General features: G+C 40.6%; 1 protein-coding gene across 1 annotated transcript in view; it reads right to left on the bottom strand.

Annotated features, from left to right (window-relative positions):
• The window catches only part of LOC306766290 (PTB domain-containing engulfment adapter protein 1), a 127,406-nt gene that overhangs the window by 48,980 nt on the left and 57,248 nt on the right, over positions 1–21,178 (bottom strand). Inside the window, exon 2 of the mRNA XM_079253955.1 lies at positions 20,113–20,198. The gene's annotated coding sequence lies outside the window, so the exon portion shown is untranslated. The remainder of the gene's footprint in view (positions 1–20,112; positions 20,199–21,178) is intronic.

Genomic DNA, 21,178 nt, shown 5'->3' with positions numbered 1-21,178 from the left:
ACACAGTAAGTCGTACAGAAGCTGCCATACTAATAAAGGTCTAAATGAATACTTGCAATTAAAATAACATGGTCTCTCACCAAAATTGTCCATCATTAGGCTGTTCAGGGTGTTTCTCCACCTGCAGATGTACTGAACATGAAGTAGTTGGACATAAAATGCTCCCCACTGTATAAAGGCACACAGTGGCTTATCTGTCCCTGCTGGTGAACATGGTGCATGGAGACTGGAGTCGAGCCGGCACCTTCCAAAGGGAAGAAGTGACTAACGGACAGGACTGATCACTGCTTTTCCCAACCCAGAGCACAGAGTAACAGAACTGTGTGCACAGCCAGACACGCCGTGGTGTAGCGGCCATTGGGCAGATGAAGTGCAGGTGGAGGCGCCTCGATGTCCAGCCGGAAACCTGTTGTACAGCTGCAGATGTGTGCAGATAGTGGAGGTGCTACATAACATGGAAACGTGTCACGTTCACCTGCGACAAGCACTGTTGTAAAAAAATAAAACTTTTTTTCAAGCCGTTAAAGCTGTGCTTGACCTCTTTATACCATGATGCCAACTGTTGCGTTCACTCAGGAGACTCCATGTTCAGGAAACGATGGAGAAGGCAGGAAGTGAAACTACAGCTTTGCATTTTTTAATGTGAACACGTGAAATCTTCATTAATTAGGAAGTCTGGAAATGTACGGCTTTCAGAGTATCTAACCTACAAACAGCCAACATGTAATTCCCAAAGACTGCTGAGAGCAGAACAGGCAACATCTCGCATGTTTTTAGGTATCAGTATCAGACTGAGCGCGGTCAGGGCCTCGGGTGGCGGCGTGTTTTTTCTGGCCGGCAGAACTTTGCTTTCTGCATGAGAAAGCATTTAAAACAGGGAGGGTCTCGGTATTTGGGTGGTTCTGTTCACACTTTATTTTTCTAGGGCTTTTCATTCCTCTGGCCTGTATCATTTCATGTCTGCATCTTGTATGAACAGCTGTGGGGGGGTTGGAAGGGGTATGGCGGGGGGGGGTTGGTGGGGGAAGTGGCTTACTAAGACTTTTTCTAAAGAAGTGAAGCCCTTTAGGCTAAAACTGGGAAAACAACACAACATCTTTCCAGTTTGGTGAAGAAACTTTTCTTGTCTTAAGTTTAAAACATGGAAGAAGAAAAACATCCTTTTGCACATTTTAGTAACCAATAAAGAAACAAATCAGCAGCTTTCAGTTGTCCTGGTCCTGCTGCTAGTCTTCATAGTTTATCAGGATTAACACACACTCCCAATAACTACTTCAGTCTTTTTTACTGAGATGTGGCTGTTTGTGGGAGTGGGTGGAAAAGCAGGAATGTGAATCTCAATGAGAAGCTTCTCAGTAGATTTTCATTGAAACTTGCAGCCTCTGCATGATTTGTGTTCCATTTAAGCAGCAAAGTATCACAAAGTAGAGATGTGATAGAAGAGTCATATAAGAGTTCATCCCAAATCAAAATCACTCTGATGACTGAAAGGCACGAAAACGTGGAACTGAAGGGATTTCCAGCAGCCTGCCTCGTCTCTAAGCAGACAGAACAGCAGCTAAGACTCCTGATGTTTTCATTCATACAGGAACGTTTTCATGATGAAATCACACATGTGGGACTCAGCTTCATGTCACGTCACATGTTGTGTGTTTTCATAACAAGCCCTGAGCTCGATGTCTGGACGAGTTAATCAGCAACTGGCAGCATCAACAAGGAGCCGATGCGTCAGCTGGTGAGTTCAACACGCCGCCACTGCTGCTCAGCAGGTGGGAACTCATCATCACTCATCATCATCAGAAACTTAATTGTTTATTTACAATGTTTTGCAAGAAATTTTACACTGTTGTGTTGGTGTCGTCACTTTAAATAAAAACAGATGGAAAAACTGCTTCAGTAGACCACAAACAAACATAGTTACAATAAACTCACAATATATTTATTGTACACATTGTAAAAATTGTTTATCTTGTCTGATCTTATCTTATCTTATCTTCCAAAGAATGTAACGTCATCATTAAACCTTTTAGAGAAGAAAAATATAAATGCGTATGTAACGCTGAAATGGTGGAAATGACTGAATGGACTCTGTGTGGGAAACATTTGTGGACGCATCATGGAGCTCTAGTCCACGATGCGTCCACAAATGCAGGTGAAAAAGAAAAGAAAGAAAGAAAGAAAGAAGATCAATGGACTGTACGGAGAGGAAAACTGCCCCGTTGTCCTGTTTTATTGCTTTAACCCTGTTATGTTCGGATGCACGGCAGGTACGTGGCCAGCTTTAAAGGCAGAGTATGTAAGATTTCAAGGCGATTCTTTCCACCACCTGGTGGTAAACACCAGGTCGTGAGCAAAACCACAAAACTGCTACCTCCACAAACGATTACAGGTTGGCAGTAATGAGCAAAACTCGCCCCTCACCCCTCCTCCTTGCCAGCTCCAATGAGGGCAAGAATCGCTTGTGAGCTGTAGCTCAGAGCCGCTCTGCAATAAATGGGCTTATACTCCCCCTACTGGTGGAAAAAAAGTACTTTTTTTTTTTTTTTTACTGGTCAGAAAACATTCAAGAAAGGTCTTTGTCATTAATTAAACTTCATCAAATAGGGACAGACTGGAACCTACATGTTTAAAAGACTATCTAATTATGATTGTAGTAATTTTTTTAGTTAATTGTCTAGTTTGAAAATATTGAAAATCTTACATACTCTACCTTTAAGCGTGATGTTAACAGATGTCGTTAAAACAGCAGCGCAGGACGTCTCGGCTGAACGGATTCATGAAAAAGCCTGACGATGAAACAAGGACTTCCTGCATCGTCATGACTAAGCTGTAAAAATATCCTGAAGAAGGTTTATACCATATCCTGATCTCACATCTACAAGTAGAAACAAAAGAAATAAAATGATATTTTAATCATTTTGTTGTTTTTTGCTGTGGATAAGCCATCTAAGGTATCGTTTTACGGGGATTTCTGGTTCCTGCATAAAACCAAAATGATATCATGGCAAAATTGTGAAAATAATTGAAACATTAAATTATTTGCAACTAAATCGACTGAATGTCAGTTTGTTCTGTCAAACAGAAGGAAAAACATGTCTGAAATATAACACTGATGTTTTATTTTCTTTACTTTTTCCTTACATGTTAATAAAGACAATCCTTATCTAAAATACAGACGATTATGTATAATTTCAGTCCCATCATACAAGCCGGTCTAACACAACGGGCTCAGCGCTCTCTGCCTCGAATCCCACAGTACATCAATATTCCCTTTTTAATAATAAAACCACATCAAAGTGAAATCAGTTTGCCTCCAGGCTGGAAACTCAATAGGTCATGAAGTGGCCTTTTTTGCTGATTCCACACTGGAAAGCTAATTAAAGCCGACAAGTGGTGCAGTATCATGAGGTGAGAGCGGGATGGTGTGTCCTAACGCCTCCTGCTCAGAAGGTCACGCAGCTGCCGTGCTGGAGGATCGATTAGAATAAATTAACACGTTTTCAACTGTTTTCTTAATCAATCTTCAGTCACTGCTGCATAATTCTGGAGGAAGACGAGATCTGTTCCCCGCTCACGTCGCAGTCGGAGCTCAATCTGAACCCTGTCTGACAGCAATCCGTCCTGAAAAGACCACTTTAAAACCGGACCGCGCCGCTTCCTGTCGTCAGTAACTCAACTCGTAGACAAAACCCAGTTTGTGTGTCAAAGAGTTTTGTCTGCGCTACCTTTGTGACGGTTTCGGACTGGAGATGTTCAGCAGTGTGTTAGCTGCTACAGTTAGCTGGACGCCAACATGGCGTCACCATCCTCGTGTGTGTTCATACAAGAAAGGTGAAATTCACAAGAGTCACTCAAGTAATTGGTATCTGAAAAGTAATAATACATTAAAAATTTCTTAACTTATAATGTTATGAAGAGAGGCACGGCTCAGGTGGTAGAGCTGCTTGGTTTGCACCCTGACAGTCGGCGGTTTGAGTCCTGCTCCCTTAAGTTTGTTCTAACCTCCACGAGAAGCAAGAACTGAGATCTTGTTCTCGAGGCTGCGAGAACAAGAAAAAACCTCTCGTTCGTCAGGTCCATCCATCCTCCAGGAGGAGCAGTGGGGAGGGATCACTGCGGGGGGGGGGGGTTGTTACCTCTGCCACGGAGGTTAAGTTTTTCCCGCCGTCTTTGTGTTCAAGATAACTCAAAAGGTTACGGACGGATTTTTATAAAACTTTCAAGAGTTGTTGTAAATGTGAAAATGAAGAACTGATTAAATTCTGGTGGTGATCCGGATCACCGTTTGGCTCCAGGAATAATTTAAAAGGATTCTTTAACATCGTGCTCGGCGAAGGTTTCCGCTCTCCGAGTGCTTTTCAGCACGTGTCGTGCATGCGGCAGGGCGGGTTGTGCACGCTGCTGGGTCAGAGTGTTTTAATGCTACATGTAAAAATATTGGTTCTTTCTCACCACCTCCATCAGCTGTTTTAACAAAACAAACCGTTTTACCTGCAACAGCAAACACACGGAAGCAGTAACTCCGCTTCATGCTTTCTCCGTGTTAACCACGCCCACCTCAAATGTCCGACCAATCGCACAATACTCCTCGCAGCCCCGCAAGAAAAAAGTTCTGTCAGCCCGATGTGTCAAGAACTGTCTTCAAACGTGTCCATGAGAACAAAATGACGTCATTTTCTTCTCTGGACCTCGAGAACAAGAATTAAAGTTCTCGCGTCTCGTGGAGGATGGAACAAGCTTCACGCTGCTGCAGCCCTGAGGGATACATGGTTGTTCCCTGAGAACCGGTCCCAAGCCCGGATAAATGCAGAAAGTTCTGAGGATCTGGTGTGAAACATGCACCAGCTCTACAGGCTGCTGCATCCATTTCATTGGAGTAAGGTGTGCTTGAAAAGGCATAAAACCTGCAGGGCCTCCAGGACAGGGATGGGACACTCCAGTCCTGGAGGGCCACGGTCCTGAATGTGTCAGGAACTTTCCTGCTGCACCAGTCTGTTAACTAGGTCTGATGTGTGTCAGGTGTGTTACAGCAGGGAAACTCCTACCAAGTGCAGGACTCGAGGACCGGCGTTCCCCACACCCGCTCTAGGACCCACATGGACACCCCCGCTGAAGGCTGTAATTTGACCAATAAACAATTTCACATTTCCACTGATAAAGGAATTATATCCCGTCATTTAGCATGAACTTCAACAACTTCCTGCTTGTGAGATTCAGGCATGTTGCAACAACCTGGTTCTGTCTTCAGACCGTGGTCGGGCCCCTCTAACCCTCCGGGGCAGAAAGTAATATTACTCTTTTTTTTTTCCTTTATATTTCACCTTTACTACAGTTTACTTTGGCTGGTTTGGTATTTGTTTCTGCACAGCCTCACTTGTGTTATTTTCTGTGTGAACACAGTGAGCCTAAAATCTCACAAAATTTTTTTATATTGAGATTAGTGTGAAAACCAAAAACATGTTTTATGAAACCATGTTATCAAACCATTGCGATGCAAATATAAATAGCTGATGTGATGAATACATGAATGATGAAACAATTATAATAATATGCCGGACAATAATTATACGGAAATAATATAATATGATGAAAGATGAATAGCTGATTTTAAAAACTAACATACTTTTTTTAAAACTTGATTACTAGGGGAGGAAAATTGTATCAAAAAATTGAAAGTTGGTATTTTTTGCTTCACAATTTTAATTTTTTGTTAAAAAATTCACTTTTTTTCTTTTCAAATAAATAAAAAATAATTAATTGTAAAATTTTTGTCATTTTAATTGTTTTTATTGATCTTTTTACTTGTCTTCTAGGGCATTATAGCAGCAGAATGATGGTCTGGCTAATGGGGTGTTTTTTCCTCATTGAAATCAAGAAAAAAATCTACAAAAATCAGCAATATGAAATAATCATGAGAATCGCAATTTAAATCAAATTGGCACCCAAAAAAATCTAAATCGAATCAAATCGGGACAAATGCATGTCGTCACAGCCTTACTGCTTACTACGTTTTTTCCTAAGAATTGGCCATTCCCAGTGTATTGTCCTGCATCAAACATGATGGATATATATACTCGGTAAAAGTATGCTGAGCATTTTTTCCTTTTGCTGGTTTTCCTTGATTTGCCAATACAATTTAAAAACTGATAATTACTTGAAGGTACTATTGTCAGACAACTGTTGCATGTTGCCGCTACGTCATCCTAAATCAGATCTGTAAATTGAATGTGTGTCTGTTAACATCTCAGGATTAATGCGAGCGATTTTGTTTGATTAGCCTGCTAATTCTGACATATTTCACACTTTAATTGGGTTTGTCTTGCTTTCACACGGCGGTGTACTCATGTGGACCAACCGCCTGGATGTCATGTAGCTACGATAACTGCTCACTAGGGGGCGAGATTCTCCAAAATGAGCTCTGACCATTCGGTTGGATCACTGCTAAGGCTTTTACCAGAATCTGTCCAGTATGGTCAGTAGAAGAGGCAGCAGGATATCCAGCACGATGCGTTCTACGTCACTTCGTTTGTTTCAACGACCTACCTGGACCATTCATCTTGTTTACCATTAACATCTGCTGTGTTGGCTTCACAGTCGGCTTTGGGATGTTTTACATTTAATGTCATGTTTTACAGGCGATGTTAAAACTCGGAGGCAGAGCGATGTTACAGTAAGGTTCCCGGATCACCGGAGTTTATTGATGATGTGAAAGAAGGCAGAAACAGTCGGGTGAAGTCCCATAAGAGGGAGCATACTGACACAGATGGCCAGTGACCCAAAGCAGACTGTGAAACCAACACAGCAGATGGTAAAGGTAAACAAGATTAATGTTTTTCAGCGACTGAGATCAACTTGTGAAGCTGAAAAACTGATTACGCAAACAGTAAACTGAAGAAATAAACAACTACAGTAAAGCAGCTGGACTCGATGCGATTGTTAAGATCAGCAGTGATACCAACGCCTGACAGCATCACAGAGAAGTTTTCAGCACATGGTGCCATTTCAAAACCGCAAAATGTGAAAAAAAATGACTTCTTTAAAAAGAATGTTTTAACTTACAGCAACCTAGTCAACATAAAAGTATGTTTTCTAGGAGAAAACAAAAAACATGAGGACACCTTCTTATTGTTCAAATATATTTACAAAAGAAATAAAGTAAAAAAAATAAATAAATAAAAACAAACACAAGATGCAAAAAAATGAAACCTGGAATAAATTGAAATGAAATTAATATGTAATAAATGATTAACAATACATGTTAATAACAATACTGAACATTCTTGTCATCACTGGGAACCACTGGGTTAACAGCTCAAGTTTTTAACTAACCTCCGTTACTCCATGTTTAAATAAATCATAGTAAATCTGCTTACTCTACTGGGGTCCACAGAGGCCGTTTCCTGACTCCGACATATTTGTTTGGCATGTTGGTTCCAATCACGCACAAGCAGCAGACTGTTTATAGGTCGTTTTAAGTGAGAAAAAAATCCCAAAGTTTCCTCTTTAAATCCATCTTGGATGAACAGTTTTAACATGTAAACAGGTACAATTACAAAAACTGGACCAGTGTTGAAACATGTCCATGTGTGACGTGAGGTCAACTGGAGCAGAGGGTTGTGTTGAGATTTGGATTCTTAAAGAAACCAGGCGGGGAACTTGAAGAAAAATCACAAAGTATAATCCCATTACGGCATCACTGCGATAAAGCTTCTTTCAGTGGTGTGTTTCCCATTTCCAAAGAATTCCAAGCCCACCAATAAGAACACAGACTGTAATGCCAAACCTTAATGTTTCTTGGAAAGCGCTGTGGGCGGCAAGAACGCCGACATTTCAGTCATTTTTCCTCTGACACACTACATCAAAACTACAATTTATGCACGTCTTGCTTTTGAAGCATTTGGTATTTCCCTTATTATATTTGTGAGAAAAACTCATTTACTGCTCAAAACTATAAACATTTTAATCCACAGAGTAAGGTTTTTATCTTTGTTGTACATGTGCTGCGTAAATCTCAATGTTAGAGGCGTTGGTGGACACATTTCTTCACTTTCTTCAGCTCCTGCAACAGTCGTTTGTCTACCGTCTTGTCAGCCGTCAGCGCAGGATGGTTTCATTTCCAAACCAGTGCATTAGTGTTCTGGCTTTAGGACTCATCATTAGTGTCAGCTCTCTAGTTTGAGCTCTGATGGAGCTTCCCGAATGGAGCGAGCGTGTGGATTCCTGAGAAAAGGGAGCAGCTGAGCACAGCATGGCAGCTTCTCCTAAGACTTTGGATAAAGACTGTACAGATTCTTCCACGGCTCGTGTCCAGAAAAATGATGAATTGATGCTTACTCTGCCTTGCAGAGTAACTATGCTCACTGTCTTTTTAAATCCAGTGTTGACAAGAAAAATGTTATTTTATCACTTTCTTCTGTTTTCATTTTTCTTTTTTTTTGTTTGTTTTCTACCTTAAGACCTGTGGAAACCTTTTCAACAGGGTAGAATTTCTCCTCTGTAAAACAGGTGAGTGTTAAACTTTCACTTTCCAAAATGTTTCAGACATTTTTCATCTTTCATTCAAAGCTTGTAAATCTTAAAGCAGCATCTGACCCGTCCCGTTATTGAGCTGATCTTTCACATAATCGACACTCTCTACTCTAAGATGAATTTTCCCCAATCCCAACATGACATCTGGCCAAATCCACACATTTGGGCCTGATCCAGGCTACTGCTTCCTGGCTCAGTTACAACACTGTCATGACCCGGCCTGTATTTAAGATAAGGCAAGTGCGTTGTGGGCAGCATTTTGTGGCGATGTGGCTGAGTTTCCACATCTTCACTTGCATCATATCGATGCCACAAGTCAAGGTCAAATATGAGCCAAAGCAAAAGTGCAGATGTGGGCCAAACATAGTTTTACTATCTGGGAAGTCATTCATGCAAGGCCATATTTTTCTGTTGGAAACTGATTGAAATGGTCCGCCTGCACTGCAGAGTTTGGCATGCTCTGTTTGTTCATCATAGGGTTGTGCAAGTCATGTTTATTCTCATGTACACTCCAAATGAATAACAAGTCTGAGTGGAAAGAGGATGCCTGGGTAAGGCAACAGGCCAAAGAGGTCTGGCTGGGATGTAAGAGGGGCTATTAGACACATAACCCGTCGTTTAAATGACAAAAAATGGTGATACAGAAGAAAAAAATCCTTTTCTCCATCTTACCTGCCTGCAAATATACACGTTAAAACTTCTAGTAGTAAAACTGTGAGGTTGATGGTCTTAGATGACTTTTAACAGCTTAAACTGATGATAGCAGCTCACGGTAGCTGGTTGTCACTGCAATGCACCATGTTGTGAGAGGGAGAGATGGGAAGCTTTGTCACCATAAATAGAGTTAATACGTCTCATCACAGTCTGAGCTGACAAAACCACAGAAGACAGAAGAGTTCCTTTGCTATTTTTTCTTTAAAAGATAAAAATCTTAGTTTAGTACGTCTAATCAGAGCAGTACTTTCTTAATTACCATTTGTTTAAGGCAAATCTGCACAGAAAAAAGACAGAGGACTTGATATATTTGACATAAAAGTGACACAACCACATTTGTTGAACAACACCACCAATGCTCAAAGTGCAAAGCCAGCTGCATGAAGGCCCTCTGAAGAGAGTTAAAGTGCCAGTTTGTGTGAGTGAACACAGTTTCCAGAGCTTTAAATAAAATATCTGTCATGCTTTGGTCAAAATATTACAAACAGTACAACCTGATATGTTCATAGCAGCCTGTTTTGCAGAATTAAACCCCTAAACTCCATTCCACCCATTTCTTACAAGGTCTGTGGCTTTTTTAGGATCATTTTTATAATTGAGTAGTTTTAAATAGGGTTTTGGATGCAACATGGCACTGAAACAACACCACTGAGGCTCTAATGGCAGCAGATGATGTCTGCAGTCAGCCTTGGTGCTTCTACATCTCAGTGCTGCTTTTGACACCAGTAATCACGACAAAGGTGCTAGCTGAGCTTTCAGGAAATGTTTCAAAGGTTTTTCATGCTTTTTTACTCATAGAATATGTTGTATTTCAGCAACTTTATGTCCTTTTTCTCCTATAAAGAGTGGCATCCCCCGGAGATCAAACCCGAGACCATTTTCTTTGCACCGCTTGATTCTGATAACACAGCTGTATTGACATTGGGAAGTAAAATACATTATATGACTGATGGAAGCTAAACAACGGATTTCTGAAAAGTTCCTTTTTAAACTCCACAAAGACCAAACTGGATGTTTTAATTGGATCCCAGCAGATGGTGGTGTGAGTTCTACCATTAAGCTCCTGCTCGGAGCTTTAGCATCTGGTTTGACAACAAGCCAAAACTTTGACCATCATACGATCAAACTTGCTGAGTCATGTTTTTATTGTCCAAGAAACATTTCAATAATAGTTTTTAACTTTCAAAGTAACTGCAGTAGACGGAGGCCAGTGAGAGGAGATTAAGTCAAGCGACCACCAATAACAGCCAAGTCAAGACGACAGTCTACAGCTTCAACCTGGGAGTAAGTCGTATCAGTTTATCACATTTATTTTGGGATGCAGTCGCACATCCCTCTAGAGTACAATTGGTCAGCTACGACTGATATTGAAAATATATCTGCTCACCTATAAAAGCCTTCCTTGGCGTGGAAAGCCTAGAGCAGGGGTCACCAACTCCGGTCCTGAAGGGCTACCACCCTGTAGGTTTTAGTGTTTTCCAGGTACAACACACCTGACCCAAACCAATGGCTCATTAACAGGCAGGTGCAGAAGATGACAACAAGTTCTTGGAGAACCTTTTTACTTGGATCAAATGTGTTGTACAAGGGAAACACTAAAACCTGCAGGATGGTAGCCCTCGAGGACTGGAGTTGGTGACCCCTGGCCTAGAGGGTGAAGACGAGTCTTGTACACAGTGTCTTGCTTTGTATCCATAAAAAGATGTTTATATATTTCTTTTCAGATCTAAAAATCCTTTTCTGTGTATTCACAAACTGGAATTTCTCTGGCAGGTTATTTCTACAGGATAACAAAACTTGATTTACAATTACACATTATACATCTGCAAAATGTAAATAGCTTTAATTGAGCCCATTGGTAACTGGACTTGTACTTATTTAGCTCTTTTCCAGACATGTTGACCACGTAAAGCGCTTTACACTACATGGTACATTCACACACAACCACACACATGAGCAGTGTGGGACTGAGCTGTTTCTATCCACAGCTTCTTTATTGTTTTTACCCATTGCAAAACACTTTGTTTACCAATCACAAATGTTACAAAGATTATTATTAATATATGGTTTTCCATCCATCCGGCTTCACATTGTGGTTTCTTCACATATTTCTGTGGGATTAGGTTGGAAAACATAAAGATTAGTCTTTTCTGCTTCATATAAAGACCATATGAGGGATTATCCTGACACGATCAAGACTCACAGTCATCAAAGCTGAAGAAAAAGCGGAAGAAAAAGTTTTTTATGATGTTGAGTTCATGCCCTGTACCACGGTGTCAGATTATATGTGACCAAAACAAAACCAGCTGCTGCGCAAAAGCGAGATAGGCGCGATTCAGCGCTCCGATCTGCAACAGTCAATCTGACCTTTCATTCTTTACAGAATATGACATCTTGTGAATCCAGTGCTTATTTCTCACAACACAGTTTACACTCAATAAGCCTTCGAGCCTATCATAAGTGTGTGAGAGAGCATACAGTTCATAGCTAAGAGTTCACACTGCAGCAAATGCAGCTCACACCACCACACACCCACTTTAAAGCTGTGATCAATCACAAATCCTCAATGTCTCCAACTTTCAGCTGAAAAAAAAGCAAAAATAAAGAACAGAAAGTAGAATTCTGGTTTAGTAATCTGAATACATGAATGCATGGAGACCATTATAAAGTAATCACTTCTACAGCTAGAGCTTGAAGATAAAGGCTGCTGATATCGTCTCTGTCTGCCGTCTCCTGCGTGACACTAAACTAGCATTTTATTTATTCTTTAGACAGCGATCATAGCTACATATTGCCAGTTTTAAAGACTGAAGCGTGAGCATGAGTCTGAGTCATAACACCACCAGGGGAACATTAAAACGCTGCGGTTGCTCCTCTACAAGCGTCCTCTCAGTTAGCATCCTGCTGTCTTCTCACTTTGCTGCGCTCCTTTTGAATGATGATGCTGTTCTTTTAAAATAAAGTGTGCTTCAAAATCTCCACTTAATGAGGAAAATAAAATGTGGAATCAGCAGATAAAAGTCATGCAGTTTATTTGGCAAATGCATGGAAAAGTAAGAGTGTTTCATAAAGCCAAAAAGTTCACAAAAATAACTAGTTTTACCATTTATTATTATATTCAGTTTGGAGCTCAGTGGTAATGTAACCTAAATTGGTCTAAATCTAACATTGCATTCCTTTTGTATTCCACTGCATTGCATTCAAAGCCATTTCTATACCTGTCATAATCAGAAAATAAATTGTTAAATATGCATGATTTATTTCATTTTTGACTATCTTTTTTTCTTTTTATACTATTGTATATCCAATTTTTATCTTTGTTTTAGCCACATTATTTTTATTTATATATATATTTATATTTTTCATTCCCATATTTACATTTATTTCCACAGTAATGTTTATTTTTACACTTCCTTTTTATGTTTTTGTTTTATTTCCACATTATATTTTTCCATGTTCATTTTGTTTAATTCCACATCTATTAAACCTGAGGTAGGTACAGTTGGGGAGCCAGCAAGATGTGAAAGTGGCGCCGTGTCTTGGCTCCTCCCCTCTGGTCTTGCTCCTTGCGTGATCCAAGGCTTTCTTTTTACCTCCACCAAGGAGGTTATGTTTTTACCGGTGTTTATCTGTTTGTGTTCAAGATAACTCATAAGGTTATGGATGGATTTTATTGAAATTTTCAGGAGTTGTTGGAAATGTGCAAAGGAAAAACTGATTTAAATTTGGTGGTGATCCGGATCACTGTTTGGATCCAGGAATTTTTTAAAGGCCTTGATGGAGGTCTACAATGGAGTGCCTTTCTAGTTCGCAGCTTTTTCCACCAACGATTTTCTCTTTCTCAGCTGTTTAGCGGGAGGAGGCAAATAAACGGAGCGCGGTCGGGGAATCCTTCCTGCATTTTCTCAGCAGTGAAGAAGCTTGCAAAATATAAGAAATGAACAACTGCAATTCAGTCCAAACGTTTGGATTGGTCAGAGTTTTTACAGATTTACAGTAAACTGAGGGGTCTAACTATATTTCTTATTATTCATGATTATAAAATGTATAGACTACTATCAGGACGAGGAACCACTTCACGCAGAGTAAAAAATATGTCTCTCAGCAAGATTACCGACCCCAGCTTTAATTTTATTTTCACCTTTACTTATTAATGTATTTATTTTGACCTTTCCACCTTTCCATCTTCCAAAGAACACTCATATTCTTCCCCTTACTTTTTCTCATCATATTGCACATCCCCTAAAGTGTGATTGTTCAGCTATGAGAATCAGTGTCAACCAATCAGCTCTTAGGTCCTGTTGTGTCACAGAGTATACTTGAGTGCTGAAACAAGCTAACTTTGCTACGTGAGATATGAGATCCAATACACACACAGCTGACAATGACTGTTGTCAAGAAGGTCAGGCTACTAGACCAAGAGGGTTAGCCTAGCAACGCACGTCGACAACCTTGTTCATGTTTCTTCTGCCTGGCGGTGGAGGAAAATTATTTCACAATTCTGGAAAGTCCAGCCATGCATTGCATGGATTAGATGCATGTCCATGCACACCTCCAGTGCAGATGTTGGTGTCTGCCCTTCTCCAGCGTGGCAGCCATGCTTCTGCTCTTGTGGCTGCTGACATCTGTCCCTTCTTGTGAAAGGGACATGCCTGTCTCACCTCGACTGCAACGTCACATTGGTAATCACCAATCACCACGTTGAGATACCACCTGCTACATCTGCTCTTTGACTCCATATGCCATACCTGAATTTCGGCTCCTGAGACCGTAGCAAATGCACCAGGGTATCTTGAACTGTTATGCAAAGGGAGATGCTTTTAATTATTTATTTCCTCATATATGTAAAATTATTTGATTCCTCATATATGTATATTTATTATTACCTCATACGGTAGGCTTGGACCTCCATATTTTTTTTCCCAACGTTGCATAAAAATACAACTGAATATCTTCCTGGGTCTTGGTATGAATTTGAAATTCAAGTATCATGCCAACCCGAGCTAGGAGTGTGTCATAACATTAACCTGAACATCTGTTCCAGTGGTGAGCAACTCCAGTCATCGGGGGCCGCGGTCCTGCAGGTGCATTTCCCTGCTGCAACACACCTGACTAAAAGCAATGGCTGATTAACAGACTAGTGGAGAATTTTTGGGCAAGCTCTGCACCAGTCTGCTAATTAAGTCTGATGTGTATCAATTGTGTTGGAGCAGGGAAACCAGAGTTGCCCATCCCTAATCTGTACAATAAAAAAAAAAAGGATGTTGGATTGTTGCAGCTGCAAATCACCAGACACAAAAACCTAAATAAGTATTTTTTTGCCTTTTAAACAGATGATTTAGGAGAAATATTTTCCTTCAAAAAAAAAAAAATTCTCTGTATCGAGAGGCATTTATGCTGTCCTATTCTTTACAACAAAAGTTTTTCCTTTATATTAAAGGGTCTCTATTATGCTATTTTACGCTTTCTGAGTTTTTTTTTTTTTAGGTGTTGTAGTGTTAAATACTCACCAGACAAGTGAGCAGCACGTTTTTTTGTTTGTTTTGTTTAATTACATGAACATCCGACGTCTAAGTTTTCCAGCACTTCTCTGCATTCAGTTTCCATTGCTCTTAAAACTATTGGTTTTAAAGAGTTTTTTCTCGTTCAATATTTTAGTCAAGTCCTGGGGGCGAATTCAATGATTATCAAGTAGCCAATTAAAAGGACGATTAAAAGTGAAGCCTATGCGGAAGTGCCAAAAAGTGCAGTTCCCCCTCATCCACCATGGGCTCCAAAACAGAGCAAATCCCCATAGACCAGGCTGTCTATAAAAGTATTTAAGTTTAATAACTCGAAATGTAGTATGGGGCGTGTCCTTTTGATTGACAGGTACCCAATTTCCCGCTTCAAGAGAGAGGAATGTAAAACAAACGCGGTTATGAGCCGGTTCACAGTCTGACTCAACTCTAGCCTGCTTACACCCATTAGCTGGTTAGCTATATAGCTAGTTAGTCAATCAACCACCCCCCTACACTCACAGCTGCCCTCTTAGTTCCACCTCTTAGCCTATTTATGTATTTTCCAAGAGAGACGGCACGCGTGACGCTGCCAGGATGGTGATGGTAGGAATTGTAGGAATGCAGCTCTTCAGAGACCTGCGGGTGATGTTGTGGAGTCTCTGCCCATCTTTTACTTCCAGTCATGGTGATTGATCATCTTCTCTAGGTTGTGCATGTTCAGGAGAAGAAAGTCACACCAACCTTCACTGCTCAGTGTATGACAGAAGAGGCTAAAACTTTAGTTTTAGTGTTAACATGTCACACAACAAGTCTTCTTTGGCTGTGAGGGAAACAAAAACTAGACAGCAAAGGATGCAGTTTTTTTGGAAGCCAGCCACAGCATTGAAACAACATTATTATTTGTGACCGGCCCTTCACAGAAGACTGGGGATAAACAAGGACCAGCATGACAGGGATTTGGTACCAAGCTTTTGCTAAAAGGAGGGTCTGTTCCTATAATCAAGGCTGTGTTTCCTATCCAGAGTCACAAGCTGGAAGTAAAACCAAATTACCCAAAAAATGCAGTTGGTTTTACTTTGATCAGGCTAAAAACATCCAAGTGATAAATAAGTTAAGTAAAACAATAGATGTAGATGTAGATGGTATTGTGGTTCATTTGGTACATGTACACATATTAACAGGTACATTTACAATCAAGCGTGGTTATTTCTGACTATCGCTGGGAAGCGAGTATTTACTAGATACATCCTGCTGCATATGTTGCTGCAGGTTGCTGAGTTGTTCACTCTCATTTTCAGGGTCCGATTCAGCCTCGAACATGTACAACTGTATGTTTGATGTTGACATTATTTCCAGAGTAACTACTTTGGTTTATTTACTATTTCTGCCAGTATTTATACCAAGAAAACAGCTGATGTGAAACCTCCTGGCAAATATTTCTAGCAGTTGGCCAATCAGACGCCGCCCACAGGCGGGGCTCAGGGCGGAGCTTTCTCTTTGTGCTCGTTTCTGGCAGAAGCCGATCTGAGAGGATCGATAGAAAACAAATGAAGGGATTTGTGAAAAATGCTTGGTTATTTCCTACCCCTTCTTTATTTAGATATTAAAATAAATAGCCTGAAATGTGCATAATAGAGCCACTTTAACTGTAATGAAGCAGACTTGACAGGGATCAGTGACAACAAAAGCTCCCAGACAAGATTGCATTGAGGAGAAAGGATTGATTTCATCAGCAAGAGATTTAATTTGTTTAATTTGTTTTATAGCTGGATTTGCCTTTTACAGCTTCTGGTTTCTTCACAGGTAATTATCGCTACATTTTTATACTGTAGGATGTTTCCAGTTAATTATTAGTGAGCTGTTTCATGTTAACAGGTCAACTGTGTACCACATTTTAATCTCATTCCCTCCTATCTGTCTGCTGAAGACGAATCCCAGAAGAAATTTTTAGACAGAACCAGACATTAACACTACTCTTTGGTCTCCTAAAAGGGAAAAAACATCCAATATATATCAAGTTTCTTATCATGGTGAGAGTATTTCATTTCTGACACATTTACATACCAGTGTTATCAAGTGTTTTCTTCTTTATCCTACAATAAACAAGCTTTTTTAATCTTCAAATTTGTCAGCTTCACAATCTGAATTATGCAGAACAGTGCCCCATGTCCACCTACTGAACTAAACATCTGGCTGATTGTAAAATATATATGAATAAGACTGACATCAAGCGTGCGAGTGGCTGACCTGAGAGCTAGCAAGATGTGCTTGTCGCTAGAGTGCACAGGACTGCCATAACCAGCATGGACATGAGAGGACGCTCTAACGGTCATTCCTTAAAAAGATAAGACATCTTCCTGGCATCTGTTGAGAGGGAAACGACCCTGCAGGTCACATTGTATTTCATCTGGCTCAAGGACGTCTGCGGTGTCGTATAAACGCTCGCAGTACAGACGGTTGTGATAAAGAGGATTTTATAGGTCAGTAATGTGGATTACCTGAAATCCAGCGCTGCGTCTGGTGGGTGTCAGGCTACATTATTTAAAAACAGGGAGAGTGAAATAGAAGAGGGAGGTGATGTCACATTTAAAGGTTTTCTTTTAACCTTCAGAGTTTCTATTAATCCTTTGTTGACTAACACCTTATAACATCTACTTTAAAGGACATAAAAAGCATCCAGTACAATTTTAAATGACTCCACAGAAGTCACAAGAATCAATCACTTATCATGAATCTATCACCTCCAATCAGCATTGATGGAAACACAACCACAAGCACATACTCATTCCCACCCATGGTGCTGCACTCCAGGCTGCAGGAGTAACAACACATTCAATATTTCATTACAGAAACACATTAACAGATGAAGCTCTCCACATGGATGTAAAGACTTTGCTTAGCAGCAGACAAATTAAAGAAAAGAAGTTAATCGGATTAGCCATGTTGTGATTTTTAGAAAAACAGTAGCGAGCTGTGATTCTGTAGAAGAGTCGACTCCTGCTGGACAAGTCGAACCTCTACAAGGGGTGAAAACACCATGTGACCAGTTACATACGTGCATCTAAATGTAAGGATAACCTGGAGAATGGGGTGGGGCTGGATATCGGCGAACCAACCACGCCCAATATCCAGCCTCGCCTCATTCTCCATGCTGCAGCCAAGACCCTCTCAAATGTAGTGGTGTGTGTAGGGAATAGTGAAGGAACCAGTGAATATAAAAAAGGGTGCCTTTATTTCCATCAGAATGGACTGATCATTAGACTGACCTGGGTTTCTACACAAAGTGCTTGACTTCAAACAGCTCAGAAAAACACAGATCTCTCTACAATGTCAAAAATAATGTCAGATATTGTTTGCAAAGCTTGGCAATGGTGTTTAACGTCCACAACAGTTTGGCCCTTAGGGATGGGGAACAGCCAAATGTTGTGCAGAGGCAGACTTTAGCTGATGCTACTGCTGAACTTGTCACACTGCCCGATGCCGGCTGCTGGGTACCTTCACCTGACGACCCAGACATAAACACAGAAGGAGTTTGCTGCTCGGCTTTAAGGCAGCAATGTGCTTTGCCGATTGCTCAAAACCTTAATCGTTCCCAGTTTTATGTTCTTCTTGCACAAGGAGCATGGAGTTTCAGGTTAACCAGACAGAAAATGAGTCCGGCCATGTAATGTTAAATTAGAATTGTTCAATTTAACTCACCAAATTTGAGTCAGTTCGGTTGCTTTCTTTTGCATGTAGATAAAAGGCTTTGTATGTGTTGGGTTAAATGTTTCCTAAAAATGTCTCACTGTGAAGTCAGTGAATATTGCTTCCTTATTGGAATATAATTGAAATTGGAATAATATATGTTATTGGAACTTATTGGAACTGGATAGAATTTGTTCGCTACCATCTATGTCCTTTATTAAGCTTCCTCTTCTGTCTGTACTTCCTGCAGGTAAGAGCACAGTTCAAGTATCCCGTACAGCTAAAACATATATTATTTTAATTCAAAAAGCTAATTAGACTACAAAAAAACAAAATCTACACAGTGAAACTAAATGAAGCTGACCGCCTGGGAGCGGAAAGAGCCAACGCTTGCAGGGGGAGTGAGCCAAAAGAGCCAGATCTTTGGAAAGACTTGGACCTCTATCGCTACATGACAGCCTGGAATATGCTTTGTGATGGCATTTCTTCATGGCGCATTGGTTACATGCGTGTCTGAAGAAAAAAATCTTCCACATTTTAGTTTAATGTTTACTGCTGTACTGTGTGACCCAAAAGCTGACTTTGACTAGCTCGTCTTGTGCAGGGGTGCTCAGCTCCGGTCTTTGAGGGCCAGAATCCTGCAGATTTTTCCATGTATCCCTGTTCCAACACACCTGAACACCTGCAGAACCTCATTGGCTGTTGGATCCAATTAATGAAAGCCAGATGTGTTGGAACAGATTTGCATGGTAAACCTGCCGGACAGCAGCTATTGAAGACTAACTTTGGGAACCCCTAGTCTTTTGGCTCACACTAAAGGACCCACCCAGTAGTGGGCAGTGTGCAATCGGGCCACCACAACTGACCAATCAGAGCAAATTGGCTTCTAAAGTCTAGAGATACAAGTAGCACTATGCTGTTTTCTGGGTACTTTAAGGTATTTATGCAGGATATTTTCATACTGCTGCATTTTCAGTTACATTCACATGTAAAATAAAAACTCTGGGAGAAAATTAGATGAAACAGAAGCAACAGTCCTCATCTGGGTGACAAATCTTGAAGATGTTTGTACATGTGAACCTCAGCAGTGCAGTCAGCAGAATGTGCTGCTCTTTACTGTAACTACAGAGCCGAGGTATGTCTGCACAGAGACAGAAAGACCAAGCAGACTCAGAAAATAGTCACTGTTCTGGGGGAAAAAAGAGTTGCAAACATTCTTATATTGGCAGCAGAGCATGTGTGCGTGTGTACGAGCTTTACAAAGAGACAGTGCGGCAGCATGATGAATGGATTTTCTGGAGTGATATTTCCACAGAGTGGGTTGTGTCTCTGATAGAAAAAAACCAGAAATGTCACAGCTAAGTTCATATATTTTCAATGCTGATGTATGAACACTTACAGTATGGCATCAAAATGTCACCACACTCATCTCCAGGTTTATTACAAAGCAAAGTAACCCTAGTGAGAATCTGCACAGCTGCCTAACGTGTCAGGATGGGATGTGTGATTGCTGCCACATGCCCTCTCCTGTCTTTTAATCCCTCACTCCCACTGACATCCACCATTCAGAACAATAAGTACATACACAGGCAGGATTTGAAGCAGACTGTATAATGATATAATGATAATGACATTTAATTATATCTCCCGAGCTCTGAAGATGGCGGATAAGGAGCCTTACCGTTATTGTGGGCTGCTGATGTTCAGGTTTTGTGGTTGTGCTTCACTCATCTAAACGTTGACGGGTGCTCATTAGTGCTGCATCGTCTGTGGCCAGAAAGACACAAGAACAAAGTGCGTGAGAGATGATCCGTCTCTGGTCTGAGTACACTGCTGTATTAATTACAGTAAGCCACTGGAAAAGAAAGAAATGCGTGCAGAAATCCATCATCTTAACAGTCATGGAATTGAACTTGTTTCTGTTGCCATTACAGATGTAGCCTGCGTGTTTACAAGGTCCAATAGTTGCCACTCTTACTACTACTTACCGACAGGTGGGGGAAGATGAGGTCATGCTTACAAAGCTACGGTGGCTCAGAAGTTGTACAGCAATACATGGCCATATCATTCAACAATTAGCCACAAAACAGCACAGTTAACAACGCTACACAAACAGCTACCACGACGCGCCGGGTGTTCCACTGCAAGGTCATGTATCTACACCTCTTCTTGACATCCTCATCATCCCATCTTTGTTCATCCTTTGGAGGGGATCCTTGAGTTTGATCACCAAACCATATCTTTTTTAAGTAGCTGTTAAATACATTTCTTCTGAAATCTTGATCAATACTTTATTTATTTTTTTTTTTTAATCAATTTTTAGTCCAATCTTCCTATTCAATGCACTAAGCCCCTACAGACGGACGTTTCTCCATCACAGCTGGACAGAAGTTCATTAGTCCAAGATACTAAGATCAGATGGCTCAAAAGTCGACGCTACACACCGGTGGAATGGCGATTGCTCAAAGCATTACATTAAGCTTATTACTGCTTTTATAACATGAAAGACAAGGACGAGCAATAAAAACCTGGTGAAAAACAATGACGACAGCTGAATGTGACCAACAAGGGCAGAAACACAACTAAAATCAGCAAAGAGCTGTTTGTTCCAAATATTACTGTCTCATAGCGTTGTTTACACATACACAACACAGACCCACTTTTCAGCTGTGTTGTACAAGCACTCTGTGGGAAAGGCACAAATTATGTTTCATTTGTTTAGTCTTTGGATCTTTACTTGATAGGCA

The sequence above is a fragment of the Telmatherina bonti genome, assembly GCF_933228915.1.
Source record: "Telmatherina bonti genome assembly, chromosome: 15".
Lineage (NCBI taxonomy): Eukaryota > Metazoa > Chordata > Actinopteri > Atheriniformes > Telmatherinidae > Telmatherina > Telmatherina bonti.
The sequence above is the reverse complement of the archived record's forward strand: the minus strand, read 5'-3'. Positions and strand labels throughout refer to the sequence as shown.